The following is a 23,289-nucleotide window of genomic DNA, read 5'->3' as shown; positions in this document are numbered from 1 at the left end:
GAGAAAGAGTACTGTTTCCGCCCGGGATCGAACCGGGGACCTTCCGCGTGTAAGGCGGGTGTGATAACCACTACACCACGGAAACGCACGTTCACCGCCGTGCAGAGTTATTGTTGGATTCATGCCTGACGAAGATAGTGAGCGATACAGACGAACACCGTATTGCACGATCATTGAGAGTGATAAGTTCAAGGAGAGAGCGGACGCGAAGCTGATTGTCAGGTAGCTCTTGGTAGAGCGGTGGACTGTAGTTGTCAAAGTTATCAGATATCCGTAGGTCACTGGTTCAAGTCCCACCCGGAGAATTTTTTATGTTCAGGGTAACCGCAACATAGAACTCTTTCTTCGTAATCTCACCTATTCTTGCAATTCATTTGAGTAAGTTGCTTTGCGTCCGCCTCTGTGGTAGTGGGTAATATTGTACCGGGCGGTACACCTCCACGCCGCCAATTCAAATACTGCGCCAGTTGAAATTTCTCTACAGGAGAAAGCCTGAACTTTAACAAATTGTATTAACTCAACGGTAGCCGCCTCTGTGGTGTAGTGGTTAGCGTGATTAGCTGCCATCCCCGGAGGTCCGGGTTCGATTCCCGGCTCTGCCACGAAATTTGCAAAGCGGTACGAGGGCTGGAACGGGGTCCACTCAGCCTCGGGAGGTCAACTGAGTAGAGGTGGGTTCGATTCCCACCTCAGCCATCCTCGAAGTGGTTTTCCGTGGTTTCCCACTTCACCTCCAGGCGAACGCCGGGATGGTACCTAACTTAAGGCCACGGCCGCTTCCTTCCCTCTTCCTTGCCTATCCCTTCCAATCTTCCCATCCCCCTACAAGGCCCCTGTTCACCATAGCAGGTGAGGCCGCCTGAGCGAAGTACTGGTCAAACTCCCCAGTTGTATCCCCCGACCAAGAGTCTGAAGCTCCAGGACACTGTCCTTGAGGCGGTAGAGGTGGGATCCGTCGCTGAGTCCGAGGGAAAAGCCGAACCTGGAGGGTAAACAGATAATGATGATGATGATGATTAACTCAACGGTTTCTCGGAAGATGTCACTACTGTAAATTTGGTAATTTTGAAGTGTTCTGAACTGTGTCTATTTTGTTTTGTGTTTGTTTGCTCCGTATCGAGAAGTTTGGACAGTCTCTAACAGATGTCTCTACCAAAACATTGATAACACACTCTGGTGTAAACGAATGAACTTTCTTGAAGAAATTTAGCATTCGTAAGTTTCGTTTTTACAAAATTTTGTTCTGTGGTTTGTGGGTTGGCAACAGTTATTCTTTCGTTCCGCCTGTTTTGAATTTAACCAATAACTAATTTTTGAAATTAATTTCTGACCAATAGTGTCTTTCTTTCTCAATGTTGATGTGTAACTTTCAGCTATCCAATAAATGCGAAAGGGTGTGTCTACTCATTCCTGAAAGGTCTCGAATGTTCCACGAGGATATATAAGCTGCTGATTTTTTTGTCTCGGGGCCACTTCATTAACATCTTTCTTAGTGTGTGATAATGTAGCAGGGGGCGGGAAGCGCCTCTTTCTTCAAGCAGCAGTTCATCTACAAGGTAATGGCCTGTTAACATCTTCATTTTTTGCTAGCTCAGCAGTTTAACCCTCGGAGAGGGTTCGAAAACTTTAGTATGTAACCTATTTTTTAAAATGTAAATTCTTATCTGTCTATCTATAAATTACACACCTGTAAAGCGGGATAGAGAGTGCTTCACCCTTACGTACTCGCCTTCATTTTTGAAAGAGGAGGTGACTATTTTTCTTAACCGTTCTTCTCTTCTTTAATATAGTAAAGTTTTCTCATACGTGTCACCTCCCTAGCTTGGGATTAGCCTCTGTATGATCGGCCTAGCGCCACATAGGATTTAGACAAACTTGGTGTAGGAGTGCAAGTTATCGCCTCCATTCATTTTGTATTTTGGGCCAGTTACTTAAACCGTTTCGTTTTCCTTCCTGCGAAGGCCCAGTCGATTGGGTACTAGTTACCCCTGTTTCCTTGTGTACCTCAAGGGCAGATAGAAATGAAGTTTGTTGTAGCCTTTGATAGGCTTGTAAAATTGAGAGCGGGTCTGCCCTTTTTCTTAACATGTAATTAGGAGCAAGTGCTCCTCGTACTTTGGGGTTTTCTGCCCTTCAGCAATTGCGGTTGTGAGCTGAGAGCTCAGGAATTAGACTTGGGTCTCGAAGCCCAAATCTTGTAACAAACTGTAATTTGTTAATTTGTTGATCTCCTAGTTGGTACCTGTTATACTTTGTTAATAGTTGATTTTGAAAAGAAAATATAACCTTTGTTATAGTTTTAAATTAACTTTCATTTTGTAGTTGAGACCTACTCCAGCCCACACCTTCTTTCACCTCTAACAACCACGGATATCTCCGTAACAAATACAATTAGCTTCCAACCCCTGTGGCCAGGGTTCTAAATTTGAAATGTGGTACGAGGGCTGGAACGGGGTATACTCAGCCTCCGTAGCTCAACTGAGTGGGGGTGTGTTCGATTCCCACATCAGCCATCCTCGAAGTGGTTTTAGTTTTTCCCACTTCGCCAGGCAAATGCCGGGATAGTACCTTACTTAAGGCCACGGCCGCTTTCCCCTCGTCCTTGTCTAATCCCTTCCCATCTTCCCATTCTTTTGTCATCATCCCCAGTTGTATCACCGACCCAGAGTCTGAAGCTGCATTACTCTGCACTTGAGGTGTTAGAGGTGGGATACCTCGCCGAGTCCGAGGGAAAATCAGACCCTGAATGGAAAACAGATAAAGAAGAAGACATCATCTGCAAGCAGAAGTATAATTCGTAACACGCCCTTGCTCTTCTGTGGCTCTTACTGGTTCTGTTAGGTCATTGTGTAAGGATAACCTCATTCTTACCCGGCGGCGAATCAAACCCGGGTCTCCCGCGTTGCAGGTGGGGATACGGAGCAGACAATTGCTGAAGAGTCCAGTATAGACTCCAATAAGGGAGTGCCCACGTACCCCAAACCATCCTTCATTCCAAGTTGAAGTTGCTCACGTCCGTAGGTTTAACCTCACATTGCCCTACACGTGACCCCCGCGTGGTGCTAAGCGAGCAACAGAGACTAGATGCCGCCGTACTTTCCTCAGAGACCTCACGGCAATGACAATCAAAGATTTAGTCCTTTTCAGGGCGCAGCATCCTACACATGGACACTAGGCCCTCAATTAACCATCTGTCACCTAAACATTGAGGGTATAAGTAGAGCCAAAAGTGAATACTTATCCAAGATACTTCTGGATCATTCTGTTGATATTCTGGTGCTACAGGAAACTCATTGTGAAGATGAACATCAGTTGATTACCAGGGGGAAAATACCTGGGTACAAACTAACTACCGGACTTCACCACCCTAAATATGGCATCGCCATCTATATGAAGAACAATATTGACAAGTATGAAATTCTGCCACCAGACTCCATGCATAATATCTTCACCGCATCTGTCAAGGTTCAAAATATTACTATCACAAACGTTTACAAACCCCCAATGGTTAATTGGCCAGACCCTATCACACTAAAACCCACCGAAAATAATGTTATCCTAGGAGACTTTAACAGCCATCATACATTATGGGGCTATAAGGATAGCGATGAGAATGGCAATAGGCTATTGCAATGGATAGACATTAATAACCTGACACTGGTGTATGATGCCAAGGACAAAGGTACATTCCATTCAGCACGATGGGATCATGATTATTCTCCAGACTTGTGTTTTATGTCACATGGACTAATGACCCAATCTTCACAATCACAAAGGCAAGTACTGAACGATTTCCCACGAAGCCAACACAGGCCCATAATCTATAAAATCTGCCTGCAAATCCCAATAATTAGATCAATACCTAAAACTCGGTGGAATTTTCAGAAAGCTGACTGGAAACTGTACTCCTCGTACACTGATGCTAACATGCGATGGGTAAAAGCATCTCCTGAGAACTACGTCCGTTTCGTGGGATTAATCAAAGCTGCTGCTAAGCGAAGTATTCCGAGAGGATTCTGTAAGGATTACATGCCTGGGTGGAGTGAGGAAACTAGCCGTATATACAAAGAGTACGAACAAGACAACAGTCATGAGAAAGCTACCGAACTGCTGGCATCCTTGGACAGTGGCAGGAAAGAAAAGTGGAACAAAACTGTTGAAGGGCTCAGCTTTACTCACTCAAGCCGGAAAGCTTGGTCTCTTATCCGAAAATTGGACTCTTCAAACAAGCCAGCAAGAAAACGATCATCTATAAACTTAGAGAACCTTGCTGACTACATTGTCTCCTCATCCAGGCCCATGAAAGATAAGAAATACATCAGAAAAATTCGATCTGAGCTCAAGCGGTTAAGACAAGAAGCTGAACCTCATACCATCTACTCTCGACCATTTCCTCCAGAGGAAGTACGGCATGACCTGAAGTCCCTCCAGAACGGTAAAGCAGCTGGATTTGATGGTGTATATCCAGAGCTACTGAAGAACTGTGGCCCCGCAACTGTACGCTGGCTGGCGTCCTTCTTTAGCAATATACTGCACACTGGACGTGTACCCCGAGTATTTAAGTGAACCAGATCTACAGGCCAATTTCGCTATTGTGTGTTACATATAAACTACTGGAAAGGCTAATTCTGAACAGGATAGCTCCTGCAATTGAACACCTGATCCCAATAGAGCAAGCTGGGTTCCGCCCCAAGCGAGACTGTAGTGACCAAGTCCTTGCCTTAACATCATATCTGGAGATTGGTTTTGAGAAGAAATTTAAAAATGTTTCTGTCTTCCTTGATCTGACAGCGGCCTATGATACTGTCTGGAGACCTCCTGAAGCTCATCAAGATTGTACCTTGTCTTAAGGTGATTACTCTCATTGATAAGGTACTGAGTAATCGATTATTCCAGGTATTCTCTGAAAATTCCAGGAGTAGATTTCACAAATTGAATAACTGCTTACCGCAGGGTTCAGTCCTAGCCCCTATACTGTTCAATTTGTACATCCATGATATTCCAGAAACTACAGCTCGGAAATTCATTTATGCCGACGATATAAACCTAACAGTACAGAGATCTACTTTCAAGGAGGCTGAGGATATAATGTCTGAAGATCTACGGGTGATGGATGAATACTTTAGGAAGTGGAGACTTCAGCCAAGTCCTTCGAAGACGGAAGTAGCCGCGTTCCATCTCAACAACTTAGAGGCTACTTATCAACCTAGGATACGGTTCAGGAATCAACTTTTGAAATACAATAGTACACCAAAATACCTAGGTGTAACATTAGACAGATCACTGACATACCGAAGTCACATAGAAAAAACAGCCGCCAAACTTAAGACTCGGAATAACCTGCTGAGCAAGTTAGCTGGAACTTCATGGGGAGCTGACGCCAATACTTTGCGAACTACCGCCTTGGCCATGGTGTATTCTACAGCTGAGTATTGTGCCGGAATATGGTTAAATAGCTCTCACTGCAATCTAATTGATATCCAACTTCGCCAGGCTATGCGTATTGTATCCGGCACGCTGTACGCAACTCCAGTGCAATGGTTACCTGTCCATTGCAATATCTCTCCCCCTCATATAAGGAGACAACAAGCACTTAATAGCTTATGGTGCAGAATAGTGAAGAATGAGGCCCTTCCTATACATCAGAATATAAAGCAGCACACTGCAAGTAGGCTGAAATCAAGAAAACCAGCGTGGAAGACCGCTTTGGACCTCTCATGTCTTCGGTTCAATCCCAGGAATGCCTGGAGAGAAGAGTGGAGGATGCCATCACCCAGTGGCGTATGTGATATCTCCGACCCCAGCACGAAACTGGCTGGCTTTAGTCTGCCCCGTGCTGTTTGGTCAACCCTGAACAGGATCCGATGTTGTGTCGGTAGGATTAGCGCAGCCTTACATCCGTGGGGATGGGTAGATTCTCCCTGCTGTGACTGTGGTGCTCAAGTGCAGTCTATCAAGCACATAGTTCAAGAGTGTTCCCTACGTGCATTTCCTGGCTCTGTGGAGGAATTTTTTGAAGTAACACCAGAAGTGATTACATGGATAAAAAATTTGGACATAAAAATATAAAAGTGAAGTTCTGCTGCTGTCACCAACTTGTATATTTGTATAATTTGTATTATATTTGTACATTTTGATTGTCATGTACACATCATACGCTAATAATAATAATAATTCCAAGTTCCTGCAAGCTTAGCTGTGTGGGACATTGCCTATAGGCCTAAATCTTTTCACTATTAAATAACATGGAGAAAAAGCATTGTTTCCGCCCGGGATCGAACCGGGGACCTTCCGCGTGTTAGGCGGATGTGATAACCACTACACCACGGAAACGTACATTCTCCGCATGCACAAATAATGTTGGATTCTTGCCTGACGAAGATAGTGAGCGATACAATTGAACACCGTATTGCACGATCATTGAGAGTGATAATTTCAAGAAGAGAGCGGACGCGAAGCAGATCCTCTGGTAGCTTTTGGTAGAGCGGTGAACTGTATTTGGCAAAGGTATCAGATATCCGTAGGTCGCTGGTTCAAATCCCACCCGGGGTAATATTTTAAGTTCAGGGAAACGCACCATAGAATCATTTCCTCGTAATCTCACATATTCTTGCAATTTATTTCAGTAAGTTGCTTTGCGTCCGCCTCTGTGGTAGTGGTTCGAAATTTGAAAAGTGGTACGAGGGGTGGAACGGGGTCTACTCAGCCTCCGTAGCTCAACTGAGTGGAGGTGGGCTCGATTCCCACATCAGCCATCCTCGAAGTGGTTTTTCTTTTTTACCACTTCTCCAGGCAAATGCCGGGATAGTACCTTACCTAAGGCCAAGGCCGCTTCCCCCTTTTCCTTTTCTAATCCCTTCCCATCTTTCCATCCCTTGTCATCCTCCCCAGTTGTATCCCCCGACCCAGAGTCTGAAGCTTCAGGACTCTGCACTTGAGGTGGTAGAGGTGGGATCCCTCGCCGAGTCCGAGGGAAAATCAGACCCTGGATGTTAAACAGATAAAGATGAAGACATCGTCTTCAAGCAGAAGTATAATTCGTAACACGCCCTTGCACTTCTGTTGATCTTACTGGTTCTGTTTGGTCATTCTGTAATTATAACCTCATTCCTACCCGGCGGCGAATCAAACCCGGGTCTCTCGCGTTACAGGTGGGGATACCGAGCAGGTAATTGCTGAAGAGTCCAGTATAATCTCCAATAAGGAAGTGCCCACGTATCCTAAACCTTCCTTCATTCCATGTTCCTGTAAGCTTAGCTGTGTTGGACATTGCCTATAGGCCTACATCTCTTCAGTATTAAAACATGGACAAAAGTACTGTTTCCGCCCGGGATCGAACCGGGGACCTTCCGCGTGTAAGGCGGATGTGATAACCACTACACCACGGAAACGCACGTTCACCGCCGTGCACAGTTAATGTTGGATTCATGCCTGACGAAGATAGTGAGCGACACAGTTGAACACCGTATTGCACGATCATTGAGAGTGATAATTTCAAGGAGAGAGCGGACGCGATGCAGATCGTCAGGTAGCTCTTGGTAGAGCGGTGAACTGTATTTGGCAAAGGTATCAGATATCCGTAGGTCGCTGGTTCAAATTCCACGCGGGTTAATATTTATATTCAGGGAAACGCACCATAGAATTATTTCCTCGTAATCTCACTTATTCTTGCAATTAATTTGAGTAAGTTGCTTTGCGTCCGCCTCTGTGGTAGTGGTTCGAAATTTGAAAAGTGGTACGAGCGCTGGAACGGGGTCTACTCAGCCTCCGTAAGTCAACTGAGTGGAGGTGGGTTCGATTCCCACACCAGCCATTCTCGAAGTGGTTTTTCGTTTTTGCCACTTCTCCAGGCAAATGCCGTGATAGTACCTTACTTAAGGCCACGGCCGCTTCCGCCTCTTCCTTGTCAAATCCCTTCCCATCTTCCCATTCCCTTGTCATCCTCCCCAGTTGTATCTCCCGACCCAGAGTCTGAAGCTTCTGGACTCTGCACTTGAGGTGGTAGAGGTGGGATCCCTCGCTGAGTCCGAGGGAAAATCAGACCCTGGATGGTAAACAGATAAAGAAGGAGACATCATCTTCATGCAGAAGTATAATTCGTAACACGCCCTTGCTCTTCTGTGGCTCTTACTGGTTCCGTTTGGCCATTCTGTAATAATAACCTCACTCCTACCCGGCGGCGAATCAAACCCGATACTCCCGCGTTACAGGTGAGGATACCGAGCAGACAATTGCTGAAGACTCCAGTATAGACTCCAATAAGGAAGTGCCCAAGTACCCCAAACCTTCCTTAATTCCAAGTTCCTGTAAGCTTAGCTCTGTGTGACATTGCCTATAGGCCTACAAATTTTCACTATTAAATAACATGGAGGAAAATTAGTGTGTCCACCCGCGATCGAACCGGGGACCTTTCGCTTGTTAGGCGGATGTGATAACCACTACACACGGGTAACGCACGTTCTCCGCCGTGCACAGTTAATGTTGGATTCATGCCTGACGAAGATAGTGAGCGATACAGTTGAACACCGTATTGCACGATCATTGAGAGTGATAAGTTCAAGGAGAGAGCGGACGCGAAGCAGATCCTCTGGTAGCTCTTGGTAGAGGGGTGGACTGTATTTGGCAAAGGTATCAGATATCCGTAGGTCGCTGGTTCAAATCCCACACGGGGGAATAGATTAAGTTCAGGGAAACTATTTCCTCGTAATCTCACTTATTCTTGCAATTAATTTGAGTAAGTTGCTTTGCGACCGCCTCTGTGGTGTAGTGGTTAGCGTGATTAGCTGCCACCCCCGGATGTCCGGGTTCGATTCCCGGCTCTGCCACGAAATTTGAAAAGTGGTACGAGGCCTGAAACGGGGTCCACTCAGCCTCGGGAGGTTAACTGAATATAGGTGGGTTCGATTCCCACCTCAGCCATCCTCGAAGTGGTTTTCCGTGGTTTCTCACTTCTCCTCCTGGCGAATGTCGGGATGGTACCAAATTTAAGGCCACGGCCGCTTCCTTCCCACTTCCTTGCCTATCCCATCCGATCTTCCCATCGCTCGACAAGGCCCCTCTCCCCAGTTGTATCGGACGACCAAGAGTCTGAAATTTCTTCTTCTTCTTTATCTCTTTACACTCCATGGTCGGTTTTTTTCCTCGGACTCAGCGAGGGATCCCACCTCTACCGCCTCAAGGGCTGTGTCCGGGAGCTTCAGATTCTGGGTCGGAGGATACAACTGGGAAGGATGACCAGTATCTCGCCCAGGCGGCCTCACCTGCTATGCTGAACAGGGGCCTTGTGGGGGGATGGGAAGATTGGAAGGGATAGACAAGGAAGAGGGAAGGAAGCGGCCGTGGCCTTAAGTTAGGTAGCATCCCGGCATTTGCCTGGAGGAGAAGTGGGAAACCACGGAAAACCACTTCCAGGATGGCTGAGGTGGGAATCGAACTCACCTCTACTCAGTTGACCTCCCGAAGCTGAGTGGACTCTGTTTCAGCCCTCATATCATCATCATCATCATCTGTTTACCCTCCAGGGTCGGTTTTTCCCTCAGACTTAGCGAGGGATCCCACCTCTACCGCCTCAAGGGCAGTGTCCTGGAGCTTCAGACTCTTGGTCGGGGGATACAACTGGGGAGTATGACCAGTACCTCGCCCAGGCGGCCTCACCTGCTATGCTGAACAGGGGCCTTGTGGAGGGATGGGTAGATTGGAAGGGATAGGCAAGGAAGAGGGAAGGAAGCAGCCGTGGCCTTAAGTTAGGTACCATCCCGGCATTCGCCTGGAGGAGAAGTGGGAAACCACGGAAAACCACTTCGAGGATGGCTGAGGTGGGAATCGAACCCACCTCTACTCAGTTGACCTCCCGAGGCAGCCCTCATATCACTTTCCAAATTTCGTGGCAGAGCCGGGAATCGAACTTGGGCCTCCGGGGGTGGCAGCTAACACACTAACCAATACACCACAGAGGCGGACCAATTAACTTTCAAGAATCCAAATTTAAACCAGCACGAACAAATTCATATAATTTCATATTTTATGATTTTAAACTTCATATATTTTATATTTTCATACATTTTATTTCATATTTTGGTAAAAATGTCTTCATATTTATACTCGCTCTAGTTATTAATATGGTTCGCATGTTTAAGAGTTAAAAATCGCCCAAATAAGCTCTTAAAATAGCTAAATATGACCCCAAAAGCATACGTTCTTCCGACGGATGGTGTTTGCCATTAGTTCTTTTATATTAATGATACCATTCATTATACAGTCTTATTACACCACTTGAATTAATTTCCCTACTAGTTCATTTAACTTAATTCCACTAGTCTGTTATTAATTCATTAACAATCCTTACACTGTGGCCAGTACCGAACATGTTTTTAATTAATATTGGAGTGTTACACAACGGTGAAAGAGAACATATCGCTGTTCTTGCAAACCAACGAAAATCGTATTAGTTATCGGAATTAAGAATGCTCCGACCGTCGCCGTGAGTACAAAATATTCAATTTAAGTAAAATAAAGAATAATGTATACATACCCCTCATTCCCCACTTTCGTCAGCATTTTTGTATGTAGCAGCGTCTCGGTGCTGCTGGGCATTAGAACGCTTTATGGCACTTGTTTTAATTTCGCACACTTCACAGAACACGATTTTTCCTTAGGTGGAGACACATCCCTCTCCCCCGCCCCCGAAAGCTTTAGCACAGTTTCTTAATAGTAGATGAGCTATGTAAGTTCTAAAACAATGCGTGCTGGGTCAGCATTTTCCCACGAGGTCATTGACTCCTAGTTGTATAGTAAGGCAATGCACATTCTAACGCGAGGTCACTGACCCCTAGTTGAGTAGTAAGGCAATGTAGGTTATAAACAATTGAACGCGGAATAACGTCATAACCTTGCGCACGAGAGCAAGTCTAACCTCACAGACTCCATTTGAGGAGCCTAATTGGTCAGAGAATGATCTGGGGCACTTTTGACTTCCTAGGTGAGGTTATGACGTCATACGCATACGTACGAGGGCAATGCTAACCTCACTAGCCAACCTGGAGTGCTTTTGACCGCTAGGTGAGTTTATGACGTCATACCCTTACGTACGAGTGCAATGCTAACCTCACGGGCCACTTTGGACGAGCCAAATCGGACAGGCTCTCCTTGGAGGAGCCGAGTCGGGAAGTTCACGGACCCCTTTGAAGGAGCCGAATCGATCGGGCGCCCATGGAGGAGCAACAGATCGGTTAGGTGATCTGCAGATGAGGTTAAGATGGCATTATGACGTGTTAACCTAACCTTGCGCACGAACGCTAACCTAACCTGACACACACAGGCTCCCCATGGAGGAGTCCAATCGGTTAGGTGACTGGTAGTTAAGGTGATGACCTGACCTCGCTACGAGGAACGCTAACCTAAACGCAGACGTGTTCCCCTTGGAGGAACCGAACAAGTGAGGTGACTTGTAGGTGTGGTTAACACGTGTTAACCTTGGCCACGAACGGTAACCTAACCTCACACAGGCTCTTTGCCGTCTCTCCCTTGGAGTAGTGACGAAGCTGTGACGTAATACGTGCAGGTGATTTAAAAATGCATGTTTATCTTTACATAACCGAATGCGCAGGCCTACTCGTGACAGAGCTGTAACGTCACAGCGTGACAAATGACTATCAAAATCCGCAATTTCTTAATGTACCGGGCGGTACACTTCCACGCCGCTAATTCAAACTTTGCGCCAGTTGAAACTCCCCTACTGGAGGAAGTCTGAACTTTATCTAAGATGTTAATTTTCAAGTTTCTCAGAAGATGTCACTACTTGGAAATTTTGGAGTTTCTGAACTGGGTTGTTTTCGATGTATTTTTGTTTTACCTGTAGTAAGAAGTGTGAACTTTCTCTTCTAGAGGACACTGCTGAAGAACTACAATAGTGCACCCTAGTGCGAAGTGAAAGAACTTTTTTTTTTTTTTTTTTGGAGAAATTTTTATTTCACAAGTTTGTTTCTTGTTAAATTTCTTTCTGTTATTGTTTAAATTGGCTGTATAACCCTTTCCTTCCCCTTGTTTTGAATTTAGCCAATCCCGAATTTCTTTAATTAATGTATAACCAATCAGGTGTATCTTCTCCAACCTGAATAGGCTGCTTAACCCTAGCCAATAAAGTTTTTGTGGGAGGGTGTTCTTATTCCTGAAACGCCTCGAACTTTCCGCGAGAGTATATAAACTGCTGATTTTCGGGTCTCTGCGCCACTTCAGTACCAACTTTCAAAGTGTAAAGTACGTAGCAGGGGGCGGGAAGCGCCTCTTTCTTCGGGCAGCAGTTCAACAACAAGGTAATGGCCGTTTAATAACTTCTTTTCTTGCTAGCTCAGCAGTTTAACTCTCGGGGCGGGTCCGAAGCGTTTCCACCATGTAACTTTTCCCTAAAATGTAAAGACTCGTAGCATCTGTTCTCTTTTAAAGTTACATATTGGGATAGAGAGTGCTTAACCCTCTCGAGCTCCCACTCATATTGTTTTGAGGTGAAATTATTTTTCACAATCGATTCTTCCTTAACGTAATGTAAATTGTTTTTTTTTCTAAAGTCACCTCTTTAGTATGGGATTAGCCCTTGCATTAGCGGCCTAGAGCCAGATTAGGTTTTAAACAAAATGTATTAGGAGTGCAGATCGCCTCCTCTCAAATTGGTATTTTAGAGGCCATGTAATTAACCTTTTCTCATTTAATAGGCCTCAGTAGGTTGGGTATTTTACCCCTGTTTTTATGTCCTTAGAGGACAACCTGAAGGTGGAGTTTGGTGTGGCCTTTGATAGGCTTAAAGTTTGAGAGCGAGTGGCTCTTTCTTGAAAATTGAGTGTTGTATGCCTCGAGGAGGCTTTTCTGTGTAATTTGGAGCAAGTGCTCCTGGGCATGAATGGGGTTTTCTGCCTCTCTGTTAAAACTTGTTTTGGGGTAAAACTGGGCTAATTGCTCAAGAATTGTGAGTTCGGGGCTCGAAGCCCAATTCCTGGAAATACTGTAATTGTAATTTGTTACCTTGCTACTCTGTACCTGCCATTATTGTTATTTCTTGATTTTGCTAAGAAAATATAACCTTGTTAAATTTTATCTTAACTTTAATTTCGTATTTTGAGACCCGTTCACCCCCGCACCTTCTTTCACCTCTGCTAATCCACCAAACCACGGTAACACTTAATTTGACACTTTCTTTAGTTATCCTTATGTCAGTTATTGAAACCTTGACCCGCACTGCAAGCCTTACGCTAAAGGAAGGTACTCTAAAACTAGTGTAAACTCAGATGGGATAGAACAAATGTCAACTATACAATTTTGAGGCCGGAGCTTCAAGTTTCGACACAATGACACAATACATTTACACAACATCGGACATTACGTTCAAAGTAAGGACATATTTCCGTGAAAAGTGAAACCAAAATATGTTACTAAACAACTAAATATGACCGAAATGTGACCAAGACCATAACAAGTGGTAAAATATGAATTTACTGTATAAGCCCACGAAATAAGACTGAATGTGCTCAGAAACGATTAGTTTGTGCTTATCTTGTAACCTTCCAGGTTTTGACACCCATGTATACATTAATTATATAGCCCAAATTACGTGATATCATACGATATCAAAATATCTGTAATCGGGATTATTTTATTGACATCTGTAAATTTTATTACAGGCGATTGTAAATCTATATAATATTCAAATAATTTATTATTTATATAATGTTGGAAGAAGTTCGCATTATGTTCTGTATTTTGGTCTATACTAGAAACCTGCAATTGTGTCATTTCACCCCATACTTTGTATGTATAAGGAAGGGTTATTCTTGGAAGCCTGGGAAATTACACTCATGCTCATAAATTAAGGATAATTGCAAATTGTGGTGCCACACAACGTGGTACTACACAAAACTGGCGCTAATAGCCTAGGCACATAGTGAACACAAACGAAACATATCTGTAAGTCCACGGTATTGGTGATAAGTTGAGAAAATCGTCCCAATACACATGTGCTACAAATCGCCACTGTTTCCTGCGCATGTATCCCGACATCAGTATGGGATATGATTACCATGCACACGTACACAGGCCGCACAACGGGTTGGCATATTCTGGATCAGGTGGTCGAGCAGCTGCTGGGGTATAGCCTCCCATTCTTGCACCACTGCGGACCAATATATTTAGTTTGTCGTTGAGGTAAAAGTATTTCTTATTCATTGTCATTATTCTCATTAATTTATTAATGTTAATATTAGTTTTTTCTGAAAAGTTTTCTCTAAAATATTTTTTTAACTTTTTAGTTTTGTTTGATCCTCAGAGAGAAGAAGTGTTGATCCTGATAAAAAATGCATCTCAACAAGACAATGGCGATTTCTTCCGCAGTGAAAGTGCAAAATTAAGAAAGACATTGCTACCAAAATAATGAAAGAAGGTTTGGAAAGGCTATTTTCCAAATTTACTCAGGGAATTGTTCAGAATGGCTCAACTTTGCATAAAGGTATGATGACCTGAATACTTGTTGAAATAACAACCGTTTCTTTAACATCTAAGTGATCCAATAAGCTACCTTCATCACAACTAAGTGATAAGCTCAGACTTCTGTTCTAAAAGACTAACTAACATTCTTTTTAAGAGAGACGTCAAAACATGAAATATAGATACTACAAATAGAAGGGATGGAAATTGGGTCTTTTATTGCTTCACTGAAATATTCGTCCCTGTTATTTTTGCCCATTACAACCTGCTGGTTATATAAATGTCAAAGCGAGGATAGACGTGATACTTTACGTAGAGTTGGCTAGCTTAAGATAGGAAGTGTTGGCACTTTATTTTAACTTTGTGCTGAACCGTGTTTAAAACACTATGCTTTGAGTCCATAAGAATTGGTATTAACGGAATATTCCTGCTAAGAGAGAAACGAGAACCGAATGGATCTTCGTGGTAGCATTGCCGCCGTAGTTTAGTATAACTCACAGGCTGTGATGGCGATTGTTGTTTTGAGAGGAAGTACAGTGCGGCGACCCTCTGAACTTATCTGTTTTAGTCTCCTCTTACGACAGGCAGGGGATACTGCACCTCCCCCACCTACACAGGACGGCTATAGTGAAATTATGTACATTTAAACATGACAGGGTGTTGGGGGAGTCATACGACATGGAAACAAAAGAAAGAAAGAAAGAAAGAAAGAAAGAAGGAAAGAAAATCTCGTAGAGGAATACAGGAGCCACACCAGCGGGTTATCGCCTTTGATCGCAGGAAAACTGGCGTTTCGAGACTGTGGATTATTAACCATCCGATACACTGGTACTTGTGTTGGATTGAATACGGCCGCAGTGGTGTGAATGTGGAATCTGTGAGTCGAGGGTGGACGAACTGACCGACGTGAAGGAATCCCAACAGCTAGAGCACAACTGAACGAGAGAATACACATCTCGTGGGCGAGGCTGTTCCGGGTATTACAACTACATCACACTCACTAATTGATAGGTAGATAGGTATGTAGACAGTATGTAGATAGCTAGATATGTAGGTAGGAATTTATACATATGTAGATAGGTACATTGGTAGGTAGATTGGTAGATAGATATGCATATATTTAGATAGACAGCCATGTAGGCAGATTGATAGATATGTAGATTGGTAGATAGATAGCTAAGCAGATAGATAGATAGATAGCCTTCAGCATCTAGGTTTTATTATTTTGAAGGCCCTCTTTCTACTAGCTATCATTGAATGCGTATATCGGATGTGTACTGCTGCAATGATGCAAGTCTCTTACAACAAATCAATCTCGTTGTCTTCAGCATTATTTTCATTTTCCATAATGTTCCCGTCAGCTACTTTCCCTATGTAGAGTTCTTCTATATCTCCTTGTTTTGAAATTCCATCCTGATATGTTTTCGCTGTTTCATTTTTTATCTAGCATGCTCTCTAAATACTTCGGCCTTCTCTAGAATTATCTTCTTATTTCGGTTCCATGTTATCTTTCACTATGTATACATCTGTCTCTATACATTTACTTTACTATGAATCCTCTCTTACCTTCTTTGTTTCTGTGTTTATCGAGGTGTTCCATTTCTTGATTCCTGCTTGACCTCCCAATATTTTATTATTATATCATGCGTTCCAAGGGTTGTAGTAAGATATTCCGTCTTGTTTCCAAAGGCACAAATACCTTGCTCATTTAAATTCTTCTTTAATAATCTGCCATAATCATTCACTGTCAGATTCAGTTCTAAAATTTTTTATGGTCTCGCCTGTCATATGCCTGAACAACTCGTAACCATCTCTGTTATTCTTCTCTCTCTTTTCAATCTTGTCGTCCTCTAGACGTTGTGGTGGTCATTGTGATATTCTAGATAACTTTTCTCCATGATTCTCAGTCACTGACTTGCTCCATTAGAGACATGCATTGTTTTTCCACATATATTTGTAATCTTGTAGGGACTCTTCCTAGTAGGCTCTGTCCCTGGGTTGTTCCCTGAATGATCAATTTTTCCATATTTTTTTTTTGGTTCTTTCCTCGTACATGGTTGAAGTATTTCAGCTAATGGAGCCGAGCCTGGCCTGAGATCCTCCTTTCAATGTTAAGCTGTTTTATGATGGAGTTATTTGTGCATTGTGCGGTCGACGGAATTCGTAACATCCTTCTTCAGCTAAACATTTCTGTTGAATCCATTTTTCCATGTTCTTCTTCCTGAAGGTCCACGACTCGCATCCATACATTAGTATAGGAAAAGCAAGACTTATTTTCATAGTTTTAAAAGACTGTGATGCTTCCACAATCTTGTCAATTTTTTTATTGCCACCTTCGATTGCATCTTCGTTTTATCTCTTCTCGTGATAACAAAAAAAGTTTTTTCTTAAACATCATTAAATTCCATCTCTTCTTTAATTTTTCTTCTTCTCAGAATTATGTTCACCTCCAAGGTAAAATTTAGCTGGCCCTAGATTGCCTTGAATTAATGTACCTCGGTGCTGCAGACTATGTCGGAGTTTACGGGCGGTCTCACACACTGTTCGGACACTACTGGCCAGCCGGACGGAACCACACCCCGGCTATCGGCAGGGGAGCGAGAGTGTGAAAAGGCACAGCACAATGCGACCCGCCAGTTTTAGTTTGTTTCCTTTCTAAGCTGAGGCACTGCCTTTCTTGCTGTCTCTGCTTTAAATGGATACTGTTGGACTTGTCTCGGAACCAAGGGTCGAGGGTAAACGGGACTTGAGCTATTATGTTGCAGGCAGTCAGTTAGCAATGGTTGCGGCGCGCAGTTGTATGTCTGAAGTGTTTGATGTAAATATGTTTAATAAATTATCATTAATTGTCCTCCGTATATGTGTTTCAAAATGAGCTACCAGAGAGATGTTGTTTCACCAGCAAACAAACATTTTTTGGTCCTCCGGGCCGGATATTGTGAATAGTTTTCCGCCGAATGTTACGAATACTAACTTATTGTAAACTTTCGTGCACGGGTCTCTCAGTTCGTATCGTATGTTACGCTACTTTACGTACGGTAGCCAGTGCCGTGTTGTGTGCTTTTCGCCGGTCGTTTTATACAAGCCGGCTTGCTGTTGAAGAATTCCACTGGAGAGCTGAGTAATCTACTGGACCTGGCGGCGCGCCCGAGTTCGACTCCAGGCCGAAGCATATCTACAGGCAGATGTAAGTACCTAGACTGGCAACAACCAATCCTTTCTTACCTAATATTGTTAGTCATGTTATCCTCGCCCGTTTATTGATCCAGTGTTCCTAATTATTGTTCTTGTGCATTCCTCTTCTACGGTCCTTATCTGTCAGCATGGATGAGACTAGCAGGAAGAAATTAGTCACTACTCGCGCAGTAGCGAAAGCCAGCCTCACGCGTCTCGCGAAATTCTTACAAGAATTTCAAACGGATTCAAATAATCAGGCCATCGTAGTTCGTTTGAAGGAACTGCCTATTATTCGTGACAAATTTGAAACTGCTCAATCTCAGCTAGAAATATTTGAGGATTTCCAACAGCATGCAGAAGACAGAGATCACTTTGAAACCATGTATTTCGACACAGAAGCAAAAATGAATAGCTTAATCGCATTGAGTACCGAAGCTGCTGGCCCCAGTAGTTCTCGTTCTAGTGACAGTCAGTCTTGTTTAAGTGAAACTAAGAAGGCAATTAAGCTCCCTACCATAAACCTACCAACCTTCAGTGGTGATGTAACTGGATTTAGACATTTTTATGACACGTTCATGAGTCTTATAGTTAACAATGAATCGCTGGACAACATTCAAAGATTTCATTACTTACTGAGTTCTCTAACGGGCGAAGCGCACGTACTAATAGCAAACCTCCCAGTCACTAGCTCCAACTTCAACGTGGCTTTCGATACGATTTGCAATCGCTATAATAATCCGAGGTTAATCGCATCCGCACATCTTAAGAATCTATTGAACTTACCTACGATGAATAAGCCATCAGCGAATGAACTCCGTGCTCTACTCAATCAAGCTTTGAGCAATTTGAACGCTCTCAAGGCCTTGGAGCTAAATGTACCTTTAGATGATTTGATTGTTTCACAGCTAATTCTTGAAAAAACGGAAGCGTCAATTCGTAGAGAGTACGAAACTACTTTGAGTCCCAAGACATTTCCTACTCTTAGAGATACCTGCGACTTCTTGGAAACGAAATGCAAGTCCATTGAGATTGTGAGTTCTACTTTGCCTGTAAAACAAACCCCTTTGAACACCGGAACGAATTACCCATCCAATCGTAAGCAGCTTCAAACCCAGAAGTCATATGTGATGACCACTCCGCAGTGCACGTACTGCAACGAAGCTCACACACTAAGTAAGTGTCGTAACTTTGCACGTATTTCTGTCAATGAGCGCAAAGACTTTGTAAGAAGCAACAATCTGTGCTTCAACTGTTTACGGGGAGATCACAAGGTACAGGCTTGTAAATCTGGTACCTGCCGCACTTGTGGTAAATGGCATCATACTCTAGTACATGCAGACACTACATCTCAGCACTTTACTCAACAACATGGTCTGTCACGCAACATCGAGAGAGCGAGTACTTCAGCACAATCAGAGTCACGTATCAATAGCTATTATTCACAAAAGGTGGAACCAAGTAAACACATCCTTTTATCCACTGCACGCATCAGAATTAAGGATAGGAATGGAAAGTGGCAAACATGTAGAGCTCTACTAGATTCAGGCTCCCAATCATGTTTTATGTCCGAGTCCTGTGCCCAGCGATTAAGGTTGCATAGAGAGCCCAACAGAACACCTGTCCAGGGAATAGGTGATACCATTTCAGAAAGCAAGTACCGTGTTTCAATAGATCTTGGCTCATGCACTAGTGACTTTACAATTTCAGCAAATTGTTTTGTGCTTCCTAAGATAACAGATGACTTACCGGGTCACAGGATTGATTCTGCTACATGGAACATTCCCCAGCACATTGTTTTAGCTGATCCCGAGTTTTATAAGCCCTCCAAGATCGACATCCTTCTGGGAGCTGAGGTCGTTCCGTACATTCAACAGACAGGCAAGCTCACCAAAGATGCTAATCACCCCATTCTTCAAGAAACCAAACTGGGATGGGTTTTAACCGGAAGATACACAAATAATGACGGTCCTTCAGGTGTCTCACGGCGGCCGGTACTGTCATGTTTTGCTAAGACAGATGTTGAAGTCCAACAACAGCTTCGAAGGTTTTGGGAGATCGAAGAGTTGCATCAAACTCCGCGTACGAAGGAAGAAGAGCAATGTGAAGCACACTTCGTGAAACATACCAAAAAGGATTCTACAGGAAGATTTGTTGTTCGTCTGCCGTTCAGAGAAGACCCGAAAAAATTGGGTGACTCATTTCAAATGGCAGCCAGGCGATTCTATCATCTAGAGAGAAGATTACTCAAACTACCCAATATGAAACGAGAATACGTGAAATTCATGACGGAATATGAAGAGTTAGGGCACATGGAACTGACACTCCCTTCTGCGATTCCTGCATATTATGTATCTCATCACGCGGTTATCAAAGAATCCAGTTCTACCACAAAGCTACGTGTTGTATTTGACTGTTCTGCTAGTTCCAGCAGTGGAATTTCCTTGAACGATTTACTTTATGTTGGGCCAACAGTCCAGCAAGATTTGTGTTCTATAATCACCAGGTTCCGGACCCACGAGATCGCGTTCACTGCTGACATAGAGAAAATGTACAGACAGGTACAGGTAGATGAAGGAGATTGCACTTACCAGCGTATTCTCTGGAGAAATCACGAATTGCAGCCCTTGCAGGAATATCAACTCAAGACCGTTACGTATGGTATGGCAAGCGCCCCGTTCCTTGCGACACGATGTCTATATCAGATTGCAATGGAAGCCGCTCATGAACTTCCTAGAGCATCTGAAACCCTATTAGACGACTTCTATGTTGATGACTGTATGTCTGGATCACAAACTGTAAATGAAGCTCTCCTCGTGCAGCAGGACTTGATACATTTGTTAAGAAAGAGTGGGTTCTCACTGCGAAAATGGTGCAGTAATCATCCAGCTATTCTTGAGAATGTTCCTCCAGAGTATCGAGAGACTCAACTTCCCCTACAGCTTGACAATGATGAGAATGTAAAGACGTTAGGTTTGTTATGGCATCCAGCATCTGACAAGTTTCAGATAGTTAATAATGTTCAACCAAGTCCCCACGCTCCACCATTTTCTAAACGCAGTATTCTCGCAACAGTATCATCCATATTTGATCCTTTGGGACTCATTAGTCCAGTGGTAATTTTGGGAAAAATATTTCTACAACAGTTGTGGCTAAAAGAGACGTTATGGGATGAACCTTTGGATCCAGGAATATCACATGCTTGGGAGACACTATACTATCAGTTACCTTCCATTGAAAAGATTCTAATCGATCGTCGTGTCCTGGTTAATGGCCCTATCAAGGATATTCAGCTCCATGGATTTTGTGACGCCTCTGAGAAGGCTTACGGTAGCTGTATCTACATACGATCAACTAACATCCAAGGTAATACCTCAGCCAGACTACTGTGGTCTAAATCACGCGTCGCTCCTTTGAAAAGGCTGTCACTTCCTCGGCTGGAGCTCTGTGGAGCCCTTCTTCTTGCACGGTTGGTTAAGAAGATTATCCCTGCACTGAAACTATCGGTCTCTAAAGTCGTCCTGTGGACAGATTCAACCATCGTCTTGGCATGGATAGCTGCTCCATCTACAAAATGGAAAACGTTTGTAGCAAACAGAGTATCAGAGATTCAGGACAGCACTGAGAACAGTGAATGGAGACATGTGGCGTCTCAAGACAACCCAGCAGACATAATATCAAGAGGATGCTGCCCTGATGAGCTGGGTAAAACTCATTTATGGTGGCAAGGACCAAGCTGGCTACAGCAACACCATGATATGTGGCCTTCCTCTGCAAGTAGTAGACTACCACTAATGCTGCCTGAAGAGAGGTGCAAGGTGACATGTAATATCGCAACGATTCCTGAGGATAATATTATCAACCGCTTTTCCAAGCTTACTAAATTGCAACATGTTGTAGCATACTGTCTAAGATTTGCAAGAAATTGCAGGGCAACTCGTGGGTGCAGAGCAACAGGTGCACTATCCCTTCTAGAGCTCAACAGCGCAATTCTCCACTGCATACGAATAGCTCAGTTGACATCGTACTCTAAGGAAATACATCAGTTGCAGTCCAAGAAACCTATTCAGAGCAAGAGCAAATTAAAAACTCTAAATCCGATGTTAGACAGTACGAATATCCTGAGAGTAGGAGGAAGACTTGAACAAGCCAACATACCGTATGAACAAATGCATCAAGCTATACTGCCTGCAAATCATCACCTTACGAAGTTGATTGTTGAACAAGAGCACAGACGTATGCTGCATGCCGGCGGACAGCTTCTACTATCATCGATTAGACAGCGGTACTGGATTGTTAATGGCAAAAATGTCATCCGAAGAATTTTGCACCGTTGTTTGATTTGTCAGAAATTGAAGTCAAACACTGCTCAACAGCTGATGGGTCAGCTGCCACGCCCTCGTTTAGAAGTAGTTAGACCATTTTACAACTGTGGGATAGACTATACTGGGCCGTTCTACATAAAGACTGGTTCCAAGCGATCACAGTCAAGGCAGAAATGTTATATTGCCTTATTTGTATGCCTAGCCACTAAGGCAACTCACTTCGAGGTTGTTACTGATATGTCTACTCAAGCCTTCCTAGCGGCATTGAAGAGATTTGTCTCACGTCGTGGCCGATGTCAGTCCATCCACAGCGACAACGGGACAAACTTCGTTGGAGCGGACCGAGAACTTCGTGCAGTGATTAGGTCCTGTCAACAGCAAACGGAAGTCAGAAACTTCGCAGACCAAGAAGGAATAACATGGATATTCATCCCTCCTGGAGCACCACACTTTGGCGGATTATGGGAGGCCGGCGTGAAGTCCTTCAAGTACCACCTTCGCCGCGTCATGGGAACTATGTGTCTCACTTATGAAGAGCTGACCACCCTCACTTGCCAAATAGAAGCCTGCCTGAACTCCAGGCCCCTTATTCCCTTGTCCTGCAACCCTGATGACCCTGAAGCCCTAACTCCAGGTCACTACCTGATTGGCACAGCTCTCACTACCATTCCCCAGCCAGATCTAGGTAATACTAAGCTTAACCTACTGACTAGATGGGAAATACTACAGCAGCAAATGCAGAGGTTCTGGCACCGCTGGTCAAACGACTACCTGCATCACCTTCAGCAGCGATCAAAATGGACACACTCCAGTCCAAATGTGCAGCCTGGAGAACTGGTGGTGTTAAAGGAGGATAATCTTCCACCATTAATGTGGAAACTGGCAGTGATCACGGACGTTCACCCAGGATCAGATGGACTAGTGCGTGTGGCTACTGTCCGCACCTCTCGCGGGATATTGAAGAGGCCTATCAATAAACTGTGCCCTCTTCCAAACGACGAAGAGTGATTTGTGTGTGTTGTAGATATTGAGTGTTGTATTGTGAACTCGTCTAGTGTGATTTTATCTGAATTTGTGATTTCAACTTTATTATGTGTACCTTTGCAGTTGTATATTTTAAGAAATTGACATTTCTTGGCGGCCGGAATGTTGGGACACTACTGGCCAGCCGGACGGAACCACACCCCGGCTATCGGCAGGGGAGCGAGAGTGTGAAAAGGCACAGCACAATGCGACCCGCCAGTTTTAGTTTGTTTCCTTTCTAAGCTGAGGCACTGCCTTTCTTGCTGTCTCTGCTTTAAATGGATACTGTTGGACTTGT

General features: G+C 43.9%; 3 non-coding genes across 3 annotated transcripts; all 3 read right to left on the bottom strand.

Moving 5' to 3' along the window:
• Positions 1 to 12: 12 nt before the first annotated feature.
• Positions 13 to 85, bottom strand: TRNAV-UAC (transfer RNA valine (anticodon CAC)). Its single transcript has one exon. It is a non-coding gene; the product is annotated as a tRNA-Val (tRNA).
• A 6,175-nt stretch (positions 86 to 6,260) lies between these two features.
• On the bottom strand, positions 6,261 to 6,333 carry TRNAV-AAC (transfer RNA valine (anticodon UAC)). The gene has a single exon. It is a non-coding gene; the product is annotated as a tRNA-Val (tRNA).
• Positions 6,334 to 7,318: 985 nt separating this feature from the next.
• TRNAV-UAC (transfer RNA valine (anticodon UAC)) lies at positions 7,319 to 7,391 on the bottom strand. Its single transcript has one exon. It is a non-coding gene; the product is annotated as a tRNA-Val (tRNA).
• Positions 7,392 to 23,289: the final 15,898 nt, after the last annotated feature.

Source organism: Anabrus simplex, chromosome 8, assembly GCF_040414725.1.
Source record: "Anabrus simplex isolate iqAnaSimp1 chromosome 8, ASM4041472v1, whole genome shotgun sequence".
NCBI lineage: Eukaryota > Metazoa > Arthropoda > Insecta > Orthoptera > Tettigoniidae > Anabrus > Anabrus simplex.
This window is presented reverse-complemented; position numbering and strand designations above follow the sequence as displayed.